The sequence below is a fragment of the Diceros bicornis genome, assembly GCF_020826845.1.
Source record: "Diceros bicornis minor isolate mBicDic1 chromosome 30 unlocalized genomic scaffold, mDicBic1.mat.cur SUPER_30_unloc_3, whole genome shotgun sequence".
Taxonomy (NCBI): Eukaryota; Metazoa; Chordata; class Mammalia; order Perissodactyla; family Rhinocerotidae; genus Diceros; species Diceros bicornis.
Window position 1 is genome coordinate 1,112,856 of NW_026690901.1, and position 23,457 is coordinate 1,136,312.

Below are 23,457 nucleotides of genomic sequence, written 5' to 3' on the forward strand. Positions count from 1 at the left end.
ACTATCTATTTACAAACCATAGTTAAGTGTTTCCATACATCCATTTCCTCAGACAAAAATAATATTGGGGCCTGCCTACATGGCTTGGTAGTCAAGTCCCTGTGTTCTGATTTCGTGGCCCAGGGTTCACTGGTTCTGATCCCGGGTACAGGCCTATGCACCACCCGACAATTAATGCACCACTCCTCAAGCCATTCTTGAGGAGTGGTGCATCCCACAGAGAAAAATTAGAGGAGACTTGGCTCAGATGTTGGCTCAGGGACATTCTTCTTCCCTAAGTGATAATGTGGATAACAATGTTGATGGAGATGTAGATAACTGAAAATTCACTCTTGTCTTTGTCAAATGCATCTGGGTAAAGGGTACCTTGGAATCATAGGACATTAAAACTCAAAAACACTTTTCAAGCTCTTCATAATGAAGATGAAGAAAATCTAAAGAGGTTAAACTATTTGACCAAGATTAATTCCTGGAACTAGAGTGAGATCCTCTAATTCTCAGTAGGTACATTGTCATAACATCTCTAGCACTAAATAACCAAGAGATGGAAGTCTGTTGACTTCCAGGTAGAAAAGGTTCCCCTTCACGTTTTTGTTTTCTCTGTCTTAGATGATTGCTTTGCCCTGACAAAGAATTTATCTGGTGTTTATGCTACACTTCAGAAGAGGAAAATGCTCCTGGCAAACATTATTGTGATTCAGTGTGGCACCAGAGAGCCTAGTCATTTAAAAATGAGAATAGAAAGAATAAGATAAATAATATTAGAGAAGAAGAGAAAAATCTATTATTTTAGTGGGAAATAACTTATAAAATTAGAATTTTAAATAAATTGACTAATGTGAAAAGACACTAGATAACCATATAAAAATATCATTATATTAGCAAGAACTATTTTAAACTTATAAGTAATTATTCTAATCTTAGGAGAAATAAAATATTTAAAGTAATTGGATTTATGCAACATGATGCCATATGTAGTTATATAATTTATAAGTTATGAAAGATAAATGAAGAAGATTATAAAGATATACCAAAGGACATAAAAGGTCTGAAGAAATGGAGAGATATACTACAATTATGAATGAAATTAATATCCATTTTTCAAACATCATTCAGATTCACTGTATTTAAAATCAACTTTTAAAATGATACAGTCACTGTTTTATAGACAATAAGATATCCTTTTGCAAAATATAACACTGGACCATCAACTAACATTATTCACAAGTAAATCACTCCAAATGGATTATAAGGGCTAAAATTAAAAGTAGAAATGCTCAGTGCATAACAGTGGTGGATGACAATACAGGAGAATATCTATGATCATAAAATTAGTAAAGTTATTCTCAATATATATTCTTAAAGATGTGTTGTTGTCATTTACTAGTGTCCAATTGACCAAAGCAATTTACAAGGCCAAGTCCACACGGAGTCAAAGTGGGAGGGTTCTACCAAAACACACAGATGGAGGGATAGAACTGATGTGTGGGCATTTATGTAAGATACCACAGATAATTTTAGAGAAAAATTAATCTGAAGTAATATTCATATTTGTGTATTTGTGCATTTGAATGCCCGAGGATCATTGTACAAAGCCAAAAGATATGTAAAGCAATATATTAATTTGAGATGTAAGGTAAATTTACTTGATATATTTTTTTTGTGTGTGTGTGTGTGTGTGAGGAAGATCAACCTTGAGCTAACATTCCATGCTAATCCTCCTCTTTTTGCTGGGGAAGACCGGCTCTGAGCTAGCATCTATTGCCAATCCTCCTCCATTTTTTCCCCAAAGCTCCAGTAGATAGTTGCATGTCATAGTTGCACATGCTTCTGGTTGCTGTATGTGGGACGTAGCCTCAACAAGGCCAAACAAGCAATGCTTCGGTGCACACCCGGCATTGGAACCCAGGCCTCCAGTAGCGGAGCGCATGCACTTAACCACTAAGCCAAGGGGCTGGCCCTTTACTTGGTACTTAAAGTCTGCTTGCAAAAATTTGGTAGTTTATTTTTCAGGTGTAGGCAAATTCTGCCAAAAAAAATATATATATTGATTATTTTCACCTGAACCAGTTATATTCCTTAACCCTCTTGATTGGTTTCTCTCTGGCCTTAGGAAGTTAATGTAGCACTTGGGGGCAAAGATGCAGCATAATAGCTCCACACTGGAGAACAAGATGGACAGGCTCTCCACGGCCACCATTATCTTACCCTTGGTGTAGTGGCAGATGGGGAGGAAAGTGACCCAGATGCTGCAGAACACCAGCATGCTGAACGTCAGGAACTTGGTTTCATTAAAGGTGTCAGGCAGGTTCCAGGCCAGGAAAGCCACAGTGAAGCTGCCCAGGGGCAAGGATCACAGGTATCCCAGGACACAGTAGAAGGCAGTGACTGAGTCCTTGTTGCACACGATGATGACGTGACTGTGTTCAGAGTGTGCATCTGTGTCAATGAAGAAGAAGAGGTTCTCAGCCAGATCCAACAGAGACTCAGCTGGATAAAGGAGCAGATGAGAATGATGAAGTTAGGTGTCCCTGACACCAATCACTGTCACATCCTTCTCCCTGGTGCAGTGACCATGAAGGCCACAACCACAGTAATAGTTTTTGCCAAGACAGTGGAACGAGCCACAGTAAAAACAACTCTAAATGTGATTTGTTGAATAATGTAGGTGGTTGTGTTGGGTCAGCCGATGAAGAGTAAGGGGCAGAGGAAGCAGAGGGTGAGGGAGATGAGCAGGATGTAGCTGAGATTCCAATTATTGGCCTTGATTACAGGAGTGTCTCGGTGCTTCACAAAGACCTCAGGGACCACTGCTGTGACAACAGAGAAACAAGGAGCTGTGCAAGCCAGAGTTTTCCCTAAAGAATCTTCAAATGCCAGAAATGTGACAACTTTCAGCAGGATGCAATTTCTTTCATTGTTTTCATACTGATATCCTGGATGCCCTATACATTGATCTCTATTTGAAAAGGAAAGAAAAGTCTTGGTGTTTCAGTCAACCACTCTTTCATATTCCCAAGACAAAAAACAAAATCTCATTGGCATTATAGGGCCCACAGCCCACACCTTATTTGGTTGTGAGACACAAAGTTGCAGAGACTTACATTAATAATATTCACATTAAACAGTCCCGTCCTATGTCAGAATGCTCTTAGCTTCAAGTAAATGATAATCCACCTCCAAAAGTTCCAAGTTTGGGTCTTGTGCTAGTTGGATGTGTCCATAAACTTGTGGGTTTAGGGGCGAATATTTTCGGTGGTGGGGATTTTGCAACACACCAGTGAGGTACTGGGAAAGTGAAGCAGGGAAAGGACGGCGGAGCATCAGGGACATCAAGTGCTTTACCACTGTGCTCAACTAAAGTTCAATCGCTCTGTGGAGCACTGTGAGACAAGAAGAACACATGGGAACAAGTCATCTTAGCTGAGGATGAGGCAGCTGCAACACATACACAGGCATGCCCATCAGCCATCATTCAAGGGCTACACCCTGGGCTATGAATTTGTATTTGGCAAACTTTTCCTGTAAAGTGACAGAGGACAAATATTTTAGGCTTTGTGGGCCATAGGGTCTCTGCCACAACTACTCAACTCTGACCTCGGAACATTAAGCAGCCATTCTTATTGTTGAAAGTGGGCATTCTTTTCTCGTCCTTATTTCTACAAATAATATTAGAACAGTGCAATTACCGTAATTACAGCTTTTCTTTTTGACTCACTTTTCTATATAAATCCTGTTTCTCGATATTTCTAACTCGATTTTTGTTTCATAAAAAATGTAGTAAAATTCTGAACTTTCAAAGTAAATTCATTTGATAAAGTGGTTTGAATTGTGTTAAAGCTAAATTTTATTTAGACAAGGATACAGACTTTTGTAATATTCAGACATTCTATTTGGGAAATTTAATGGTGCTAAATTTATTCATTTTCTTCTGCATTTCTCAAACAAATTTTTAGCCAAAATTAAAACTATACTTCGCATAGCATACAGTAACTACCTACTCAGTACACTTCTTCCATTATGCCTAGCTATTAGAACCCCAATTTTGAGTGAACTAAGCCAATTGTGACAGATCTAAGCTAATTTTTGCCAGAGTGTGCTCCACCTCACTTGTGGGTTATGCGCCATGGACATAAATCAATGACAATCTGATTGTATGGTCTCTTTCTTGCACTAAATTAAACGTGCATCAAATAGGATGCTATAGCCGATTCGTCCTCTTTCTTTCCCATGTGGATGATGAGCAGTGGCAGACACTTGTAAAAATAAAATCCAACACACTAAGCATATTGCAGCAAAAGTTATATGGAGCCTGAGTCTTTGTTATCAAAATGTTGATAGAAAAAAGAAAACTTTGCATCTGTCTATTTCTGAAATTCTTGTAACAAATAACAAATGTCATGATTTAAGGCCACTATGAGGTTCTCTATCACTTTCAGCTGAACACATTCTAATTAATGTGCTTTGTGCATTACATTTTACTGTTTTTGAGAGTGAGAAATGAGATTTTAATACTGCATTATCAAACACTTTCCTACTGATATGTAGGAAAAGCATTACTATTGAAACATTATTTTCTCTTTTACGTATTTATGTATTTATGTATGTATGTATTTATTTATTTATTTATCTTTTGATTGAGGAAGATTAACCCTGAGCTATGATCTGTGTCAGTCTTCCCCTATTTTGTATGTGAGTTGTCGCCACAGCATGGCTGCCGAGTGGTGTAGGTCTGTGCCTAGGATTTGAACCCATGAACCCAGGCCACCAAAGTGGAGCACGCTGAATTTTAACCACTACACCACAGTGCCGGCCTGTTATATTATTTTAGATTCCCCTAATTCATTAGATATTTTTGCATTCTAATTTAAAATATTTTTTTGGATTACGTAAGTAAACACAGAAGCAGATTCCACTGGTTGCGTATTCATGACCCATCTGTCCCCTTCCTACCAGCAGCTCAGTTTTGCTTTGACATTCAACTTCTTGCATGAGGCCATGTGATTGAGGGGAGGTTGACAGCTCTAAATCAATTATATTTGGCCCCAATGGGAGGATGTTTTTTGAGTGACTCTTACAAAGTCAGGGGGAATAGATGCCCACACATTTTCACCTTTCTGCTCACTTGCTATAGTATAATACTTTAAACAGCTCAGCCTCTGAGACCATAAGGAGCCCAGCCTGTAGACAAAGCTGAGAACCAAAGATGACAGAGCAAATTATGAGACTATCATGTGTGCTTGATTATAGTTTTGAGCTGGTGAATTCTCTAATCCTGGAGTCATTCTATCACTGGCCTTCTTTTGTTAAATTGTTTCACTATTTTTTTGTAAAAAGTGATATTTATGACAACAGTCATCAAGTAAATGACAGATGGAATAAAACATATTTCCTTCTCCATCTTTATAATGCAACACTGTGCTTTACGTTTTCTGGCACAAACAATCATTGTAGTAAAGTAGTCTGGTCTTTTTTATGGGATATAATAAATATTTTTTAAACGACACATTTAGTTTGTTTTCTTTTTAATTTATAGCCAGAATCGTTCTAACAACAAACATAATTTTTAAACATGTTCTGCCCTTCAGCCCATTTTTTATTCTGTAATATGTTATTTCACGCATTATTTTACTGGACAGAACATTTAGCAATGTCAAGAGATCACTTTGGTAATAAGTATCTATGAATTGTTTGTTGTTTTGTTTGGTAAGACTGGAATATTTTACTTAAATATGATGTTTTTTTTTTTCGTTATTTACCTATTCCATCATCATCCATGATAAGTCTTTTATCATCTCATTCCAGCCATATTAGTCTAATTCCAAATGTCTAAATATGTCACATAAAATATTTTAAAAACACGTAATTGAGGTATGAATGACATACAAAAAGCTGTACATATTTAATGTATACAACTTAGTGTGTTTGGAGATAATATACACCCGTGAAACCATCACTACAATCAAGTTCTTAAACTTACTCATCATCTCCAAATGTTTCCTCCTGTCCTCTTTATTTTTTTAATTTAACTTCCTTTTTTAAAATACTTTTTTTCTTTTGAGGTGGGAAGACAACATAAATCTACCCTCCTAGTAAATTTTTAAGTTGACAATACAATATTGTTAACTGTAGGCCCATGTTGGGGAGTAAGTCTCCAAAACTTATTCATCTTGCATAAACTTTGTTGTTCAAACTTCTATTGCCGAGAATTCCCTCTTCATCTTGAAATGACAAATCCCCACATATTTTTAAAAACTCAACAAAACATTGGCTTTCCCTGAAGAATTATCTGATTTATCCAAGTAAGACTATCTACACTTGTTGACTCTGTTAACCTCTAACTACCTTTACTATGGCACGTTTCAAATTGCCCTGCTATTCTTTTTTCACATGTAACTTACTATGATTTCTTGGAAAGCAGGGCCTTTATTTTATCAAGTTTGCATGTTCAATTCATTGTTCATATCTTCTACTAGAGTAATAATAATATAATATATCCATTCATTTATTGAATCTTTAGTTCTGGTTTTTGCACACCTACTATGTGTAAGGCATAGTGCTCGTCACCTGGGTGTAAAGATATGAATAGGGGTCATGTCCTAAGACACCCACACTTACTTCCATCATAATTCCATGTGTGTTATTCTGTGATCAAGATGAGTATATGGTGCTACAGAATCTCTAAGTGTTTGCTTAACACAACATGTAGTTTAAGAGCTGTATTCCCTTGAGAAGAGCTGCTTCAGGAGAACCTAACAATGTGAGTATAAAGAAGCCAGATCAAGGTAACTCCCAACATGGAAATGATGTACTGATTACCTAAATGAATGTATTGAATGAGTGAATGAAATAGTTGAAAATAAAGAAGAAATGTGATGCTATAGGTTATTCCCAGACCCTTTACATTTTATTTGGAGACAAAGAAGCTCTGAGAGAAAGTGATTGTAATTATGTAATTTTGCCAGTTCATGCCTGTCTGATTACATATTTCTCTCTCTGGGCACAATACACAGTCAAAGCAGCAGGTAGCTCTCTTCCTGAGGGATTTTCCTGAATCCTGGCTGACAGAACATCCTACACCCATAAGGGGGAGTTTGAAAGAAGAGAATTATTGATAATACTGAACAATACTATAAAATTTGATAATATTTTATTATTTTATAATATTGAATAATTGATAATATTGTTTAAATTATCTCACAAACTATCCTAAAGATCACCTCTAAGGTGTGACATGATATATGCACCCAGGGAAAGCAAAATAAAATCAAGGTCAATCTGCAGAAAAGAGTTCCCAACGTGAAGATACATAATGATTTAAAACCTTTTCCATCTCAATGACTAGGACACTTGTTTGTTTTAAGCAAATGGGGCATTTGAACATGAATCATATTTGTTATTGCCAAATGTGATTCTGAATATGATATTCCTGGATTACTTTTTTGAACTATAAGCAGAATTTACCTTAATAATAAATAATATTTAAATTCATACAATACATTTACATGAGAATTGTTTGATTAGTACAAATTGCAATTACTGAATTTATTTAGTAATATATTTAATGTCAGGTAGATTCTACACCAAAGACACATGGACAGGCTTGAATGATATAATATAGCATCTTGAGGGATGGCTTACAAGACTGAGTTTTAAAGGGAAATTCGATGAAGAGGAAGAATGTAGTTCCTGGAAGAGCAAAAAGGAATCTTTTTTTCTGAAGGTGAATATTTCTACAAGATTGTATAAAGATGGGATGAAGAGATGGAAATATGAGGAATATTAATAAAATTTTGAAATATTAAAAAAGAAACCTCAATGTCAATTCTTTTGATTCTAGTGAAAGAGAATAAAATCTGTTTTCTGGAAGAAAACCAAATGGCCAAAGACAATTTGAATTGTATCTACAAGTCATCAAGAGTCTAGATCATCAGCATCTGTTATGTCTTCGAGGCACAATGCATGCAGAGCAATAAATTTGCAAGCAATGAGATTGACACTTTTTCAGTTTAAATGGGAATTTAAATCATCAATTTTTTATCAGCTCATCCTGTTAAATTGGTAGCCTCACTTTCCTGCCTATAGTATATAAAGAATTTCAAAATTCAGCAATATCTCCTTAATTAAAAGTGTCCTTTCACTATCTCTAGGACAGTAAGAAAACTTATATCAATTAATTGGGATTTTGTTATGAGTTAAATAATTTCACCGTTGTTTTCATATGTGGTCTCCATCTTGTGATGCAGATGAACAATTAATCCAAGATTGAATTTTCTGCAACTTTTTTGAATCCCACAGCTCAGTCTATCAGCTCCTTATATATAATGAAACCTTGACCACGTGGATCCTAGGGAACAAACTCTCTTACATTCACCTGAAGTCCAAGACCTTTAGGAAAATCATATAGTTCAGAATTTCATGCTGTGACACAGAGTTTCTTTTCTCATCCAGTGACACATGAGCTCCAGTGCTGTTTTGTTTTTTTATTTGTATTTATTTATTTATATTTTATTGATGTTTTAATAGTTTTTAACATTGTGAAATTTTGGGTTGTACATTTTTGTTTGTCCATCACCATATATATGCCTCCCTTCACCCCTTGTGCCCACCACCATTGCCTCTGGTAACCAAAATACAATTTTCTCTGTCCATGTGTTGGTTTATATTCCACATATGAGTGAGATCATACAGTGTTTGTCTGTCTATTTCTGGCTTACTTCACTTAACATAATACTCTGCAGGCCCATCCATGTTATTGCAAATGGGACGATTTTGTCTTTTTTTATGGCTGAGCAGTATTCCATTGCGTATATATACCACATTTTTGATCTAGTCGTCAGTCGAGGGACGCTTAGGTTGCTTCCACTTCTTGGCTATGGTGAATAATGCTGCAATGAACATATGGGTGCATAAGCCTCTTTGGATTGTTGATTTCAGGTTCGTTGGACAGATTCCCAGTAGTGGGACGGCTGGATCATAGGGCATCTCTATTTTTAATTCTTTAAGAAATCTCCATACCGTTTTCCATAGAGGCTGCACCAGTTTGCATTCCCACCAGCTGTGTATGAGGGTTCCTGTTTCTCCACATGCTCTCCAACATTTGTTGTTTTTTGTCTTGGTGATTATAGCCATTCTAACGGGCCTGAGGTGATATCTTAGTGTTGTTTTGATTTGCATTTCCCTGATGATTAGTGATGTTGAACATCTTTTCATGTGCCGATTGGCCATCTGTATATCTTCTTTGGAGAAGTGTCTGTTCATTTCCTCTGCCCATTTTTTGATCGGGTTGTTTGTTTATTTGTTGTCCAGTTGTGTGAGTTCTTCATATTTTATGGAGATCAACCCCTTGTCAGATATATGTTTGGCAAATATTCTCTTCCAGCTGGTTGGTTGTCTGTTCATCTTGATTCTGGTTTTCTTTGTGTTGTAGAAGCTCTTTAATCTGATAAAGTCCCACTTGTTTATTTTTTCTTTAGTTTCCCTAGTCTGGGTAGGCATGTCATCCAAAAAGATTCCTTTATGAGCAATGTCAAATAGTGTGTTGCCTATATTTTCATCTATGAGTTTTATAGTTTCAGGTCTCACCTTCAGGTCTTTGATCCATTTTGAGTTAATTTTTGTGAATGGCGATAGCAGGTGGTCCACTTTCTTTCTTTTGCATGTGGCTGTCCAGTTTTCCCAACACCATTTATTGAAGAGACTTTCCTTTCTCCACTGTATGTTCTTAGCTCCTTTGTCGAAAATTAGCTGTCCGTATGTGTGTGGTTTTTTTTCTGGGATTTCAAATCTGTTCCATTGATCTATGTGTCTGTTTTTGTACCTGTACCATGCTGTTTTGATTACTATTGCTTTGTAGTATGTTTTGAAGTCAGGGATTGTAATGCCTCATGTTTTGTTTTTTTTCTTAGATTGCTTTAGCTATTTGGGGTCTTTTGCTGCCCCATATGAATTTTAGTATTCTTTTTTCTATTTCCATGAAGAATGTCATTGGGATTCTGATTGGGATTGCGTTGAATCTCTAGATTGCTTTAGGTAATATAGACATTTTAACTAGTTTTATTCTTCCAATCCACATGCATGGGACATCTTTCCATTTCTTTATGTCATCATGGATTTCTTTCAATAATGTGTTGTAGTTCTCATTGCATAGGTCTTTCACCTCCTTGGTAAGATTTATACCTAGGTATTTTATTCTTTGTGATGCAATTGTAAATGGTACTATCTTTTTGAGCTCTCTTTCTGTTAGTTCGTTATTAGCATACAGAAAGGCAACTGCTTTTTGTAGGTTGATTTTGTAACCTGCAACTTTGGTGTAGTTGTTGATTATTTCTAATAGTTTTCCAACGGATTCTTTAGGGTTATCTACATATAAAATCAGGTCATCTGCAAATAGTGAGAGTTTCACTTCGTTGTTATCTATTTGGATTCCTTTTATTCCTTTTTCTTGCCTAATTGCTCTGGCCAAACCCGCCAGTACTATGTTGAACAGGAGTGGTGAGAGTGGGTAGCCATGCCTCATTCCTGTTCTCAGAGGAATGGTTTTCAGACTTTCCCCATTGAGTATGATGTTGGCTGTGGGTTTGTCATAAATAGCTTTTATTATGTTGAGGTACTTTCTTTCTATTCCCATTTTGTTGAGAGTTTTTATCATAAATGGATGTTGTATCTTGTCAAATGCCTTCTATGCATCTATTGAGATGACCATGTGGTTTTTATTCTTTGTTTTGTTGATGTGATGTATCTCGTTGATTGATTTGCGTATGTTGGACCATCCCTGCGTCCCTGGTATAAATCCCACTTGATCATGGTGTATGATCTTTTTAATGTAGTCCTGTATTCAGTGTGCCAATATTTTGTTGAGGATTTTTGCATCTATGTTCATCAGCAGTATTGGCCTGTAATTTTCTTTCTTTGTATAGTCTTTGTCTGGCTTTGATATCAGGGTGATGTTGGCCTCGTAGAATGATTTAAGAAGTGTTCCATCTTCCTCTATTTTTTTGGAATAATTTGAGAAGGATGGGCATTCATTCTTCTTTGACTGTTTGGTACTATTCACCAGAGAAGCCATCTGGTCCTGGACTTTTATTTTTTGGGAGGTTTTTGATTACTATTTCAATCCCTTTCTTGTGATTGGTCTATTCAGATTCTCCATTTCTTCTTGGTTTACTTTTGGGAGCTTGTATGAGTCTAAGAATTTATCCATTTCTTCTAGATGGTCCAATTTGTTGGCATATAATTTCTCATAGTATTCTCTTATAATCCTCTGTATTTCCATGGTATCCATTGTAATTTCTCCTCTTTCATTTCTAATTTTATTTACTTGAGCCTTTTCCCTTTTTTTCTTAGTAAACCTGGCTAAGGGTTTGTTGATTTTGTTTATCTTCTCAAAGAATCAACTCTTTGAGTCATTAATCCTTTCTACTGTTTTTTATTGGTCTCCATTTCATTTATTTCTGCTCTGACTTTTATTATTTCTTTGTTTGTTCTTCTTTTTCTAGTTCTGTTAGGTGTAATTTAAGGATGCTTATTTGGGCTTTCTTTTGTTTATTAATGTTGGCTTGGATCACTATGAGTTTCCCTTTCAGGAACACTTTTGCGGCATCCTATATGGTTTGGTATGCCATATTTTTATTTTTGTGTGTTTCCAGGTACTTTTTGATTTCTCCTTTAATTTCATCAATGAGCCATTGGTTGTTCAGTAGCATGTTGTTTCATCTCCACATTTTTGTCACTTTCCCAGTTTTTATTTTCATGGTTCATTTCCAGTTTCATAGCATTATGGTCTGAAAAGATGCTTGTTATGATTTTAAACTTCTTAAATTTATTGAGGCTCGCTTTGTTTCCCAAAATATGGTCTATCCTTGAGAATGTTCCATGCACACTTGAGAAGAGTATGCAGTCAGCTGTTTTTGGATGGAGTGCTCTGTATATGTCTAGGTCCATCTCATCCAGTTTTTCCTTTAAGTCTACTATTTCTTTATTGACTTTTTGTCTGGATGATCTATCCATTGATGTAAGTGGGGTATTAAGATCCCCTGTTATTATCGTGTTGTTGTTAATGTCTCCTTTTAAGTTTGTTAGTAGTTGCTTTATGTACCTTGGTGCTCCTAGGTTGGGTGCATATACTTTTATAAGTGATATGTCTTCTTGGTGGAGTGTCCCTTTTATCATTATATATTGCCCTTCTTTGTCTCTCTTAACCTGTTTTATCTTGAAGTCTACTTTGCCTGATATGAGTATGGCAGCATCTGCTTTCTTTTGTTTGTCATTAGCTTGAAGTATGGTCTTTCATCCTTTCACTCTGAGGATGTGCTTGTCTTTATAGCTGAGATGTGTTTCCTGGAGGCAGCATATTATTGTGTCTTGCTTTTTAATCCATCCTGCCACTGTATCTTTTGATTGGAGAGTTCAATCCATTTACATTTAGGGTAATTATTGATATATAAGGGCTTAATGTTGCGGTTTTGTCACTTATTTTCCGGTTCTTTTGTATTTCTTTTGTTTCTTGTCCCATTTGTTTCGGACTGCCATTTCAGTTTGGTTGTTCTGTCTTATGACTCTTCTAGTTTTCTCTTTGTTTATCATATGTGATTTTGTTTTGATTATTTGTTTAGTGGTTACTTTGAGGTTCGTGTAAAAAATCTTGTGTATGAGATAGTCCATTATCTGATGGCCTCCTCTTTCCTTATATTAAGTCAATTCAATCACTTTCCTCTTCCTCTTCTAAGTCATTCTTGTTATACCTTATTTTATCTTGTGTTGTGGGTGTGTGTTTACAGTGATGAGGTTAAATTTATTTTTGGTGAATTCCTTCCTTTCATCTTGGATTTTGTTTTTTAAGTGGTTGCTAACCCATTCCTTTAAAGACCTACTATTTTTCTGAGTTTGTCTATGTATATTTCTCCTTGCTCCAAGCTTTGTATTCCCTTTTTCTTCTTTTTTTCAGGTCTGAGGGCCTTCTTGAGTATTTCTTGTAGTGGGGGTCTCGTGGCCATGAACTCCCTTAGCTTTTGTTTATCTGGGAGATTTACTATTTCTCCATCATATTTGAAGAATATTTTTGCTGGATAGAGTATTCTTGGCTGAAAGATTTTCTCTTTCAGTATTTTGAATATATCATTCCTGTCTCTCTTAGCCTGTAAAGATTCTGTTGAGAAATCCGCTGAGAGCCTGATGGAAGTTCCTTTGTACGTTATTTTTTGTTCTTATCTAGCTGTCCTTAATATTGTTTCTTTGTCATTGACTTTGGCCAGGCTTACCACTAGGTGTCGCGGAGTGGGCCTTTGCCTGTTGATGTATTTAGGTGATCTGTTGGATTTGCTTGCTTGTATTTCCTGCTCCTTCCCCAGATTTGGGAAATTCTCAGCTATTATTTCCTTGAATAGGCTCTCTGTTCCTCTTTCCCTCTCTTCTCCCTCAGGAATACCTATAATTCTTATGATACATTTACTAATAGAGTCAGATATTTCTCGGAGACTTTCTTCATTTCCTTTCAGTCTTAGTTCTTTCTCCTCTTGCATCTGGAGCATATCTGTATTCCTATCCTCTATAATGCTAATTCTTTCTTCCATATTGTCAGCTCTGTTCTTCAAACACTCCAGATTCTCCTTTATCTCCTCCAATGTGTTCTTCATCTCCATTAGCACTGATTGGTTTTTCTTTATGATTTCAATCTCTTTTGTGAAGAAACTCCTAATCTCATTGAATTGTTTGTCTGTGTTGTCTTGTATTTCATTGAGTGTTTTTATGATAGCTATTTTGAAATCTCTGTCGTTTAGGATATGAATTTCTGTGTCATCATGGTTGGTTTCTGGGTGCTTGTCATTTTCCTTATGGTGTGGTGATTTTACTTATCATTGAATTGCGGTTCTTGTATTGGCTTTGTTTTTCCTCATCCTGGAAATATCTGGTTGTAATTTCCACCACGCCACTGTGGGGGTAAAGGGCTGTGTAATCTGATTCCCCTGCGTTCTGCTGTGGCTGTTCCCTGTGATCCACAGGTCGGTTGGTGTGGTCTGGTCTGCTGGGCTGCAGGGTCCGGTTTGCGGGGAGGGGGGGCTCTCTCTTTTGCCCACTGGGTCCCTGGCATAGGGGGTTTCTCATTCACCCCTCGTTATCCACTCTCTGGGCTGCTCAGATGTTGATGGTACCCCATAGCAGTTCTGATTCCTAAGTGTGGGAGTTTCCCATTGGCTGAGAAAGCCCGAAGAGCTATGGTTTCCCAGCAGAGGGCCGCCCCTCCCCCCTCTCTGGGAGCCCCGAGGACCGGGATTGCTGATCTGATGAGGAGGGAGAGGAGATTTCCTTACCTCTCCCCACTTCCTCGCAGGGCCCAGCACGGTCCACTCTCAGAAGTGTGGCAGTGTGGATCTTTCTGATCTTGCTTTTCACTGTCTAGGATTCTGTTGTTGGTCTGTGACTGTTCTTTAGTTGTATCTTGTCGGGGGAGGAGTTTAGGGGAAATCTCACTCTGCCATGACGCTGACGTCACTCTCCAGTGCTGTTTTTAAATTGGGTGTTTTTTAGGCATGGGTGGAACTGAAAGGGAGACTAATTTGGGAAATGAAATTAGCATGGAAATTGGAGGCAGAAAACCCAGATACAAACTGGTGGGGATACTCAGTTGCCCAGCAATTAGATTTTTTCCCCTCTATATTAGTCATCCTAGGAATAAGTTCAATTTAGGGTGTGTTTACTCTTCTGCATGCTTAAGGAAGAAGGCATCCTTGTCTGCCCTCAGAGAGCACATGGTGATTTGTTTAAACCATTCTTGAAGATTCCATGTCCAGGGAGTGTTGTAGGGCTAAACCTGAGTTGCACCCAGAGCAATGAGGTTTGCTTTAGGAATTTCCTTGAACTCAAGAAGAGATAAGAAAGAAAGACATCTTGCTTCTTACTACCTTTGAACAAAATATTTTATTAAATGAGAGAGAAGAGATGAAAGCTCCTAGTAAAGAATATTCATGCATTAATTGATATAATTTATATGTAAATGTATAACTAATATTTATATAATACATAACTATATATATGGTTATATATACACATAAATAAATTTATATTCAGAATAAAGGCGTGTATTTAGATCTAACATGAGATTCACTTCCTTGTACCTGAAAGCAAGAGTTTCAAGACACATTATTCATAGATTTTGGATTTATGAAAGTCTAAGTTCCTCTAAGTAGAATTGATAAGGACTTGGGGAAATTAAAACATATTTAAAAGTATTGGGGTTCTCATCTGTAAAAAGGGGATCAAACTCCTTGCTTCCAAAAGTCATTTTAAATTTCAATGTGGAGATATTTATTTAGCTATCATTAGCCTTTCTAGAAAAATGCAGGACGTTCAAATAAATTGTCTTTCCCCAGAGACATTTAAGTATCATGGAATAGGGCCAGAACTACAGTTTGCAAATCACTGAATTTTTAAATTCCCTAGGATGAATTTTCATTAAGTCTTATCTTAAAATCTTACCTCTCACAGTGAAACTTTTTAATTGATTATTTCTAGTTAAAAGAGTTGACACTGTTGCCAATTAGACCCTACAATCATTAGAGATTTACATGCAACCTGTAAGAAAGAACAACAATTCATTATGCTCAAGTGACTGCTGATCTGTGACAATGTCACAATCACAATTCTATACCCAAATAAAATAACACTCTGATCCTAAAAAAACAATAATGGTAATCATATTTAAGGGAGAAGTTTTACCTGCTAAGGGAGAAACATAAGCTGGCCTGCATCAACTATGGACACCACTTCTGCTTTCATATAAAGCATTTCATGGAGGGCTCAGGCCACCACATCCACAGCATAATAGATGTAGTAGCTGGATCCAGACATGGTCGTGTCTAATTTGTCCTTTGGCAGAGACACCAGGGAGGCATTGAGCGGACACTCCAAAATTTTTCACATTCAGTACCTACAAATGAGCAGTTGAAAATTTCAAGCCATAACTTGGTAAAGAAAAAGTCTTCTGGGTATTTACAGGGGCTAACTGTCCGTAGAGAGTGTTTAAATCCAGATATCTCAAAGTTCTGGTGTGCAACTGAAAGACATCCATGGTAAGTATCTAAAAAGTGGTGAAGTGGAAAAAAAGAATCATTCCATCGTGATGTAGTGATGTACACCTTCTAAGTGGTTAAGTAGTAGTTTCCTGCAATGCTCACACTTATTAATATACTTGTGTCACCATACATGGTAAACATATTGGCTGATGAGCCTATGATTCTGGCCATGTAGGTCCAATCTTTTGAAGTGTACGTCCTCTTGGTCACAGGTATCTTAGTCGCAGGCAGGGACCCTTCATAGTCACCTCTCATCTAAGTTCCCAGAGGAACTGCTCACTTTTTATATCAACTGACACTAAGATTCCCACCCAAGTCCAGCCAAAATGTATCAACAATGAAGCCCTTCTGAAGACTAAATGTATGTCCTTGGAAGCCATGTGATAGACAGGAAAACTAGTCCTTACCTTTCAGTACAGGATCATAATCTCCATAGGTTATCTGAATCAAAAGAGAAAAAATGCTCCATATTGAGTCTCTGGAAGCAAAATAAACAGAATTTCAGCAAAAGTCATATGATCAGGTAGCTAAACTTATATTCTTGGTGCTAACACTGTGAATATGAAGCAATATTATCTGATGGTAGAAGTGATTGAGGGGAAGCTTGGATTTGAAGCCAGGCTGCCTGGGTTCAAATGCTGACTGTAATATGACTAACTTAACCATCTTGAGAAGGTTATATAACCTCTATCCATCTTAGTTTCTATGTCTCTAAAGATTCCCATAATAATGGTTCCTTTTCATTTATTTTATTAGGATTAAATTTGTGAGTAATTTGTAAAGCAGTTGACGAATGTAAAATGCTTTTAAGTACATATTTACATACAAAATTTTACTAACTGTAAGATAAATAACTAAGGTGTGGTTATTTGAGAATATCTAGCTTCCATTCCTTTGAGAGAATTTGGGCAACCACATTTCCAGAAGCTACTGTGATCTGCTTTAGCCAATGATGCTAGCCTCTGGCTACTTCATCTCTTCTCAGCTTCACACACCAAAATAATGTGTCCACCATATCAAGAACTATCTGTGGCAGGTGTTTTCCTATTAGGGAGACATGAAAACCCACTTTCTTCTTTTCCACTTGACTGGCCAAAGAATTTCACCAAGGAGGAAAACTTCTGTCCCTCCAGATCCATCCCCCCACCATGCTCATACCTGTGGTATTTGTAGAGCTCCAACAGCGTCCCTATCTGAGCAGAGAATGCTAGTGTGCTTACTGCAGTGACAGCCACAATCTTGATCTGTGCCTGGCAGGTGTAATTAGGGATCTTCTAGCCCCCTCCTAATGATCACCTCATGGTGCTCTCCAACGTGCTGACTTCATTGTGGAAGGAATTGTAGACATGGAAATCCAGAGACAGGTTGGGGAGCAGCTGGGGACTCCTGTTGATCTCCTTGAAGGCAAAAACAAAGACCAGGACATAACGATAGTTTTTGTAGTTTGACCTGTATCAAGGCAATAGTATTAGAAATAAAGACCAAGTCATGCACTTCAGGAGTAAGTCTTGTGGGAAAACAAGGAGGAAAAGCATGGCATTTTGACTCAAGCAACTGGTTCATTCCAGAGCAATTACTGTCTCTTCATGACTTTGGATTCCAAAGCACATGCACAGGTGTTCACAAAGCCTTGGAAGATCCAGCACTACTGCTCTGCACTCAAAAGACATAGACCAATGTCCTAAAATGAGTTACTTGGAAGGGTGCTTAAGGGGAAAAGACCAATTTACATATTTGTTTACAAGTCAAGCACTACTTCATGCAGTGACAGCAACATGAGTTTCATCATGGCCAAGTGCTGGTATAATAGGATGAAGAAAAAGTTCACGATCCATACAAAGAAACTAGGTAGGACAGGGATGTGCAGAAGAAAAGCTTGGAGGAAGGGCAAGTCGAAAATAGAATGGTGTCATCAAAACATTTGCAATATACCTTTCTAAAACTGCCTGCCTCACAGACTTAGGAAACACATACTACCAGAAGCAGGGAAACTGCATCATAATAAATAAGGAGATAGTCTTAGGGAGAAAACAAAGAGAAAGGCAATTTATGACTCTATGTTTTTCTAAAAGAGTAAAAACAATTCAGAGTCCAAGGAGCAGTGTAAACTTGCAGCTTTTCATCTATTTCTTTACAGATTAGAAAACCATCATAGGCAGTGAGCTTTAGAGCTTATCTTTGGGTTGATTCCGCTCTTGCACATCTAAGTTCAATCCAATGTTAATTTTCAAACAATTTAATTGAGAAGGTACAACACACAATTCCAGAAGATTGCACAATAGAACATAGACTTTTGTTGCTCTAATATTAAAATATTTTCACTGGTGTATATAGCTTTAAAAAACAAAATGTGATACTGTAATTCTGAGTCACCCAGAGACACTCAGATTGGATTAAAAGAGGACTTGTATTCATTTCCTATTGCTACTCTGAGAATCTACCACAGATTTAGAGGCTTAAAACAACACAAATCTATTATCTTGTACTTTGGTAGGTCAGAAATCTAAAATGAGTCTCACTGGTGAAGATCAAGGTGTCAGCAGAACTCCATTACTCCTGGAGGTTCTAGGGAAGGGTCCTATTTCCTTGCACATTCTGGCTTCTAGAGTCTGCCCACTTTCCTAGGTAATAGCCTCGTATCACTTCAATCTTTGTTTTCATTGTCATAACTCCTTCTCTGACTCTGACTTTCTTGACTTACCCTTTTACATGTAAGGACACTTGTGATTATATTGGACCCATCCAGATAATTCAGAATTATCTCCTCATCTCAAGAACCTTGACTTTATCACATTTACAAAGTCTCCTTTCTATGTTAGGCAGCATATTCACAGATTTGAAGGATTTGGACTTGGTCACCTTTGGGGGCACATTCCACCTATCACAGGACCCAACTACATGCTTTCCAATACTTGAAGCAAAACATAGAAGAGATTAAAGTAGATAGAAATGATATTCCGTTTAAATATGAACCAAAACAAAGCATGGGTATCCTTGTAAATATCTGATAAAATCCGAGTTCAAAGCAAAAACATGTGAAATGTCAAAGGTGGTGACCATATGTCATATGTGATATATGTGATGACCATATGTGGTGAAAGGAAGAAAAGATCGAGTGCTAACAGTCAATATATATAGCCCCCCAAAGTAAAATAAAGCTATTAGTTATAGACCCATGTACATAAGTACATATATGTACAACCAGATTTGGAGTATTAACACATCCTCTGGTCAGATTAAAGACAATAAAAAATATGCAAAGTTATGGAAGAGTTAAGCTTAACAGATATTTACATAAAAATGTAAATAACACTAGTATATTATGAACACCAAAGAATATAAATACATTTGACAATGCACTGGGCCATCAAGTAAGCCTTTGAACATTGAAATTATACACAGTGCATTCTCTGCCCACAGTATCATTAGGCTAACAATTAATAAAAGGACATCTATAAAATAATTATATATATATAATATATTATATACATATTATATATATATGATAAATACTTGATCTTTGATAAATACTAGGGATCTAATGTACACCATGACTATAGTTAACAACACTGTATGATATGAAATATGTTAAGAGATAAAACCTGAGTTCTCATCACAAGGAAAAAATATTCTTTGCATTTTTTGCTTTTTCTTTTTATTATATTTATATGAGATGATAGATGCTAACTAAACTTATTGTGGTCATCATTTTACCAAATATATATGTCAAACCCTTATGCTGTACACTTTAAATTTATACAGTGATGAACGTCAATTACATCTCATTAAAACTGGAAAAAAACACCTTTTTCAGAGAATACTCCAAATTATTTTAGACCATAAAGGATACTGAGTAAATGCATTTTGAAGAAAAATGAGTATCATCTCAATAAAAAGTTCGTTTTTGAATAATCTATATATTTTGATGAAACTTGCTCTTAGCTCTAACTTCTAGCCAATATATGGTTTGCCTAAGGATTCTCTCCCCTCCCACATTATGGGTCAGGAGCAGGATGGCATGTGGGTCACTGCAGTGGGATCTTGGTGTTTTTGCCTGCAACTTGTATCCTTTAGGCTTTCAGAAATTAATCACTAATGGAGATTATTTCAAGGTAGGTGAAAATAAAAGATGCTTATTTCTGTCTTCTGTTTGGAAGGAAATATTCCAGAAGGGAAAAAGAAAGGAAGCCACAAATAATTATTAAAGGAAAAGAAAGGAGCTGATGATTCACAGTTTATGGGAGATTCTCAACACAGCTTTTATATTCAACTTTCATAACTGTCAGAGGGATTCACACACACACATGAACTTACAGGTAAAATGTGACATCTTTGCTTGGAAGAATCACAAAGAAATTTCTGTTGCATTTCTGATTCCTGAGTCAATGTATAGAAGGGGGAAAACCCACTGACCATCAAGTTCCCTTCCTTGTAGACACTGGGCCTTATGTAATCAAAGACGTCCAAATAACTCATCATGCACATGGAATGTGGAAATTTCTCAAGGAGGGGCAGAAGAAGCAGAAAGAACATCTCAGCTGACTCAGCAGCTTGAGGCAAGGCCTCTAGTCAGTTGTGACTCGGGGAGCAGAGCTGGAAGGAGACCTGCAGTGTAGCCCTCTGCAGAGAAATTTTACTCCTGTGCAGGGTACACGTGTCTAAAAGTGCTCTGCCATTCAAGACCATGGAAAGAAGATCTGTTATTGATCAGAACTAGGGCATTTTCAGAAGCGATATATACTGGCTCAGATCTTCCCTCAATGTCACTGTGGATCAGAATTGTTTCTGGTCTCTTCTCTCTGTCACTCCCCCAGTCCAGGCCTAACTGGTCACTGGTGTCAGAAAGGAGCTCTAGGGTCCCCCTGGCCCTGGGGCTCTGCACCTGGCACTCTCTGCCCTGGTAAGGACAAAGGTGAAAAATCTGTTTGGGTAACATCTTCCACTGCAGGTGCCAGAGATGTCATCAGGGCTGCGGGTCATCAAGGATCTGGGAACTACCCCATTCTGAGATGATTAGATTTTTCCTTTCCCAGGCAAACATTCTGTTTCTTGCAATTGACTGAGAGGTGTTGCATCCAGCAAAACACAGTATCAGAAAGAGCTGGTATTGCAATCAGCAAAAACAGCCCAGCATGATTCCTGTGATACCCAAGGAGGAGGTCATTGACCATGCCTTGGGTAACCCTCAAGGGTACTTTACAGCCTATATCGCCAACCTCACCCTTAGGTCTATTTGACCATTGTCTGAAGAACTGGTCTCATGCCCAGTTCAGGGAATAGATATCCATTTTCCAGTTCATATCAGTTTGTCATGAGATAAAGTCTAAAATCACATATATTTACACCTAACCTATTCCTTAGACCTACGTCCTATGCCAGGACTCCAGCACTTAGTTACTACATGTTCCAGTATCTTCCATTTAAAGCCAGTCTCTCCTAAACCCAAAGTCTCTCTTAACAGATCTTTTGCCATTTCTCTGCTAATCTTCAAGGCAAACATTTGCAAGGACTGTTAGTATTCAAATATTCCTCTTCCTCAATTCCCAATCTTTTCAACCCACTTCAATCAGGTCTGTCCAAGTATGTCACTCAATCTGCTCTTCTCAAGGACATCAGCAGCTTCTATGAGGCCCAAATCAGTGGTCATTTTTTACCCTTATTTTACTTCACCACACAGCATCATTTGACCCGGCTGACTGCTCTATCTTTAGGACACTACTTCTTAAGTGTTTTCATTTTTCTAAGTTCTCCATATTTTTCCTATCTCATGTATAACTTTCTCCTGATCTCCTGTACTGTAGTCTCTTTATTTTATTCACCTTTAAATGCTTGATATTTTTTTACATGCATCCTGTGTTCGCTCCATTTAAGAGTATTTTTATTCCACTTCAAACAATGAATATATTTGCTATATTCTAAAGTTTTGTTGTTTTACCTTCTACTTTTAGATCTAAAATCCACTGTGAATTGATTTTTATGTACGTTGCGAAGTAGGAGTTAAGATTCATTTTTGAATAAAGACATCCAACTAGTGGAGCACTACTAATTGAAAAGACTGTCCTCTGTCTAATTCTCTGCAGTGGTGTCTTTGACATAAATCAGAGTTCCATATGTCACCATGTCTGTTTATGGACTCTATGCTCAGTTCCATATTTTATATCACAATACCAGGCAGTGTTAATTACTGTAGCTTTATGGTAAGTCTTGATATCTGGCAGTGTATATCCTCTAAAATACTTCTTCCTTAAAAAACACCTTGAAAATTCTTGATCCTCTTCATTTCCTAATAAATTTTATCATCAGATTATCAGTTTCTACCTATCATCCTGCCAAGATTTTGATTGAGATTATGTGGAATCTATAAATCAATGAGAGACAATGTCCTTAAATAAGTGATCCTAGCAATGCATGATGTTGGTATTTCTCTCCATTTATTTATATTTTCTTTAATTTCTCAGAAGCATTTGGTACTTTTATTTGGAGAGACTTTGCACATCTCTCATTAGATTTAATTCTATTTCACAGTAGTAAATGTTGTTGATCCAGCCCTTGTCATTGTATGACACATGTCTCTAATGTTCTTTATTCTGTAATTTCTATTTGCTTTTCTTTCTGCTTCAGTTTTGGGTATGTTTTATTTTCTGAAATTTTTAGCCTCTCATCTGCTATTAAATTAATAAATCAATATATATTGGCTCAGCGCTCCCCTCAAAGTCACTATGAATCAGAGTAGCATTTTATAAATGCTCCAAGTTTCTTTGAAAGCAACGTGTATTCTCTTACGTTTGGTTATAGAGTACAGGACCAGTAACTCAAGCTAATTTTGCTTTTGGATATATTATTACATTCAGATTTTTCCCTCAAACTTATTTAGTGATAGAGGTGTATTGAAGTCTTCTACTACGGGTATAGATCAACAAATTCTTTTTTGTCATTCTGTCATTTTTTCTTTATATATTTGGATGTAATGTAAATAAGTACATACAGGATTAGGTCTTTTCTTGTCAATTGTTCCTTTATGTAATGCGGCCTTATTTTTTCATAGCAAAGTATTTCAGTACATTAATAAATGATCAAACATTTCTTCTGATAGACCAGGCACTCTTCCAAATGCCTTATGAATATTAACTTAGGGAGTACTAAATATAAACTTAAGAAGTATGTACTAGTATCATCCCCACTTTAGATATGAGAAAACTGGCATGTCACTTGCCTGAGCTCTCTGGCTAGCAAGTGGTAGAGCCCGGATTTGAGCCCAGTGTCTCTGAGTGGCATAAGTGGTGGACCATAAAGGAGACAGTGGTATATTTTCTAGATTCTTCTTTCAGGACTGTCATTCGCTTTTGTAGCTGCAGAAAGTCTTCTAAGGGCTCATCCTGCCAACCTC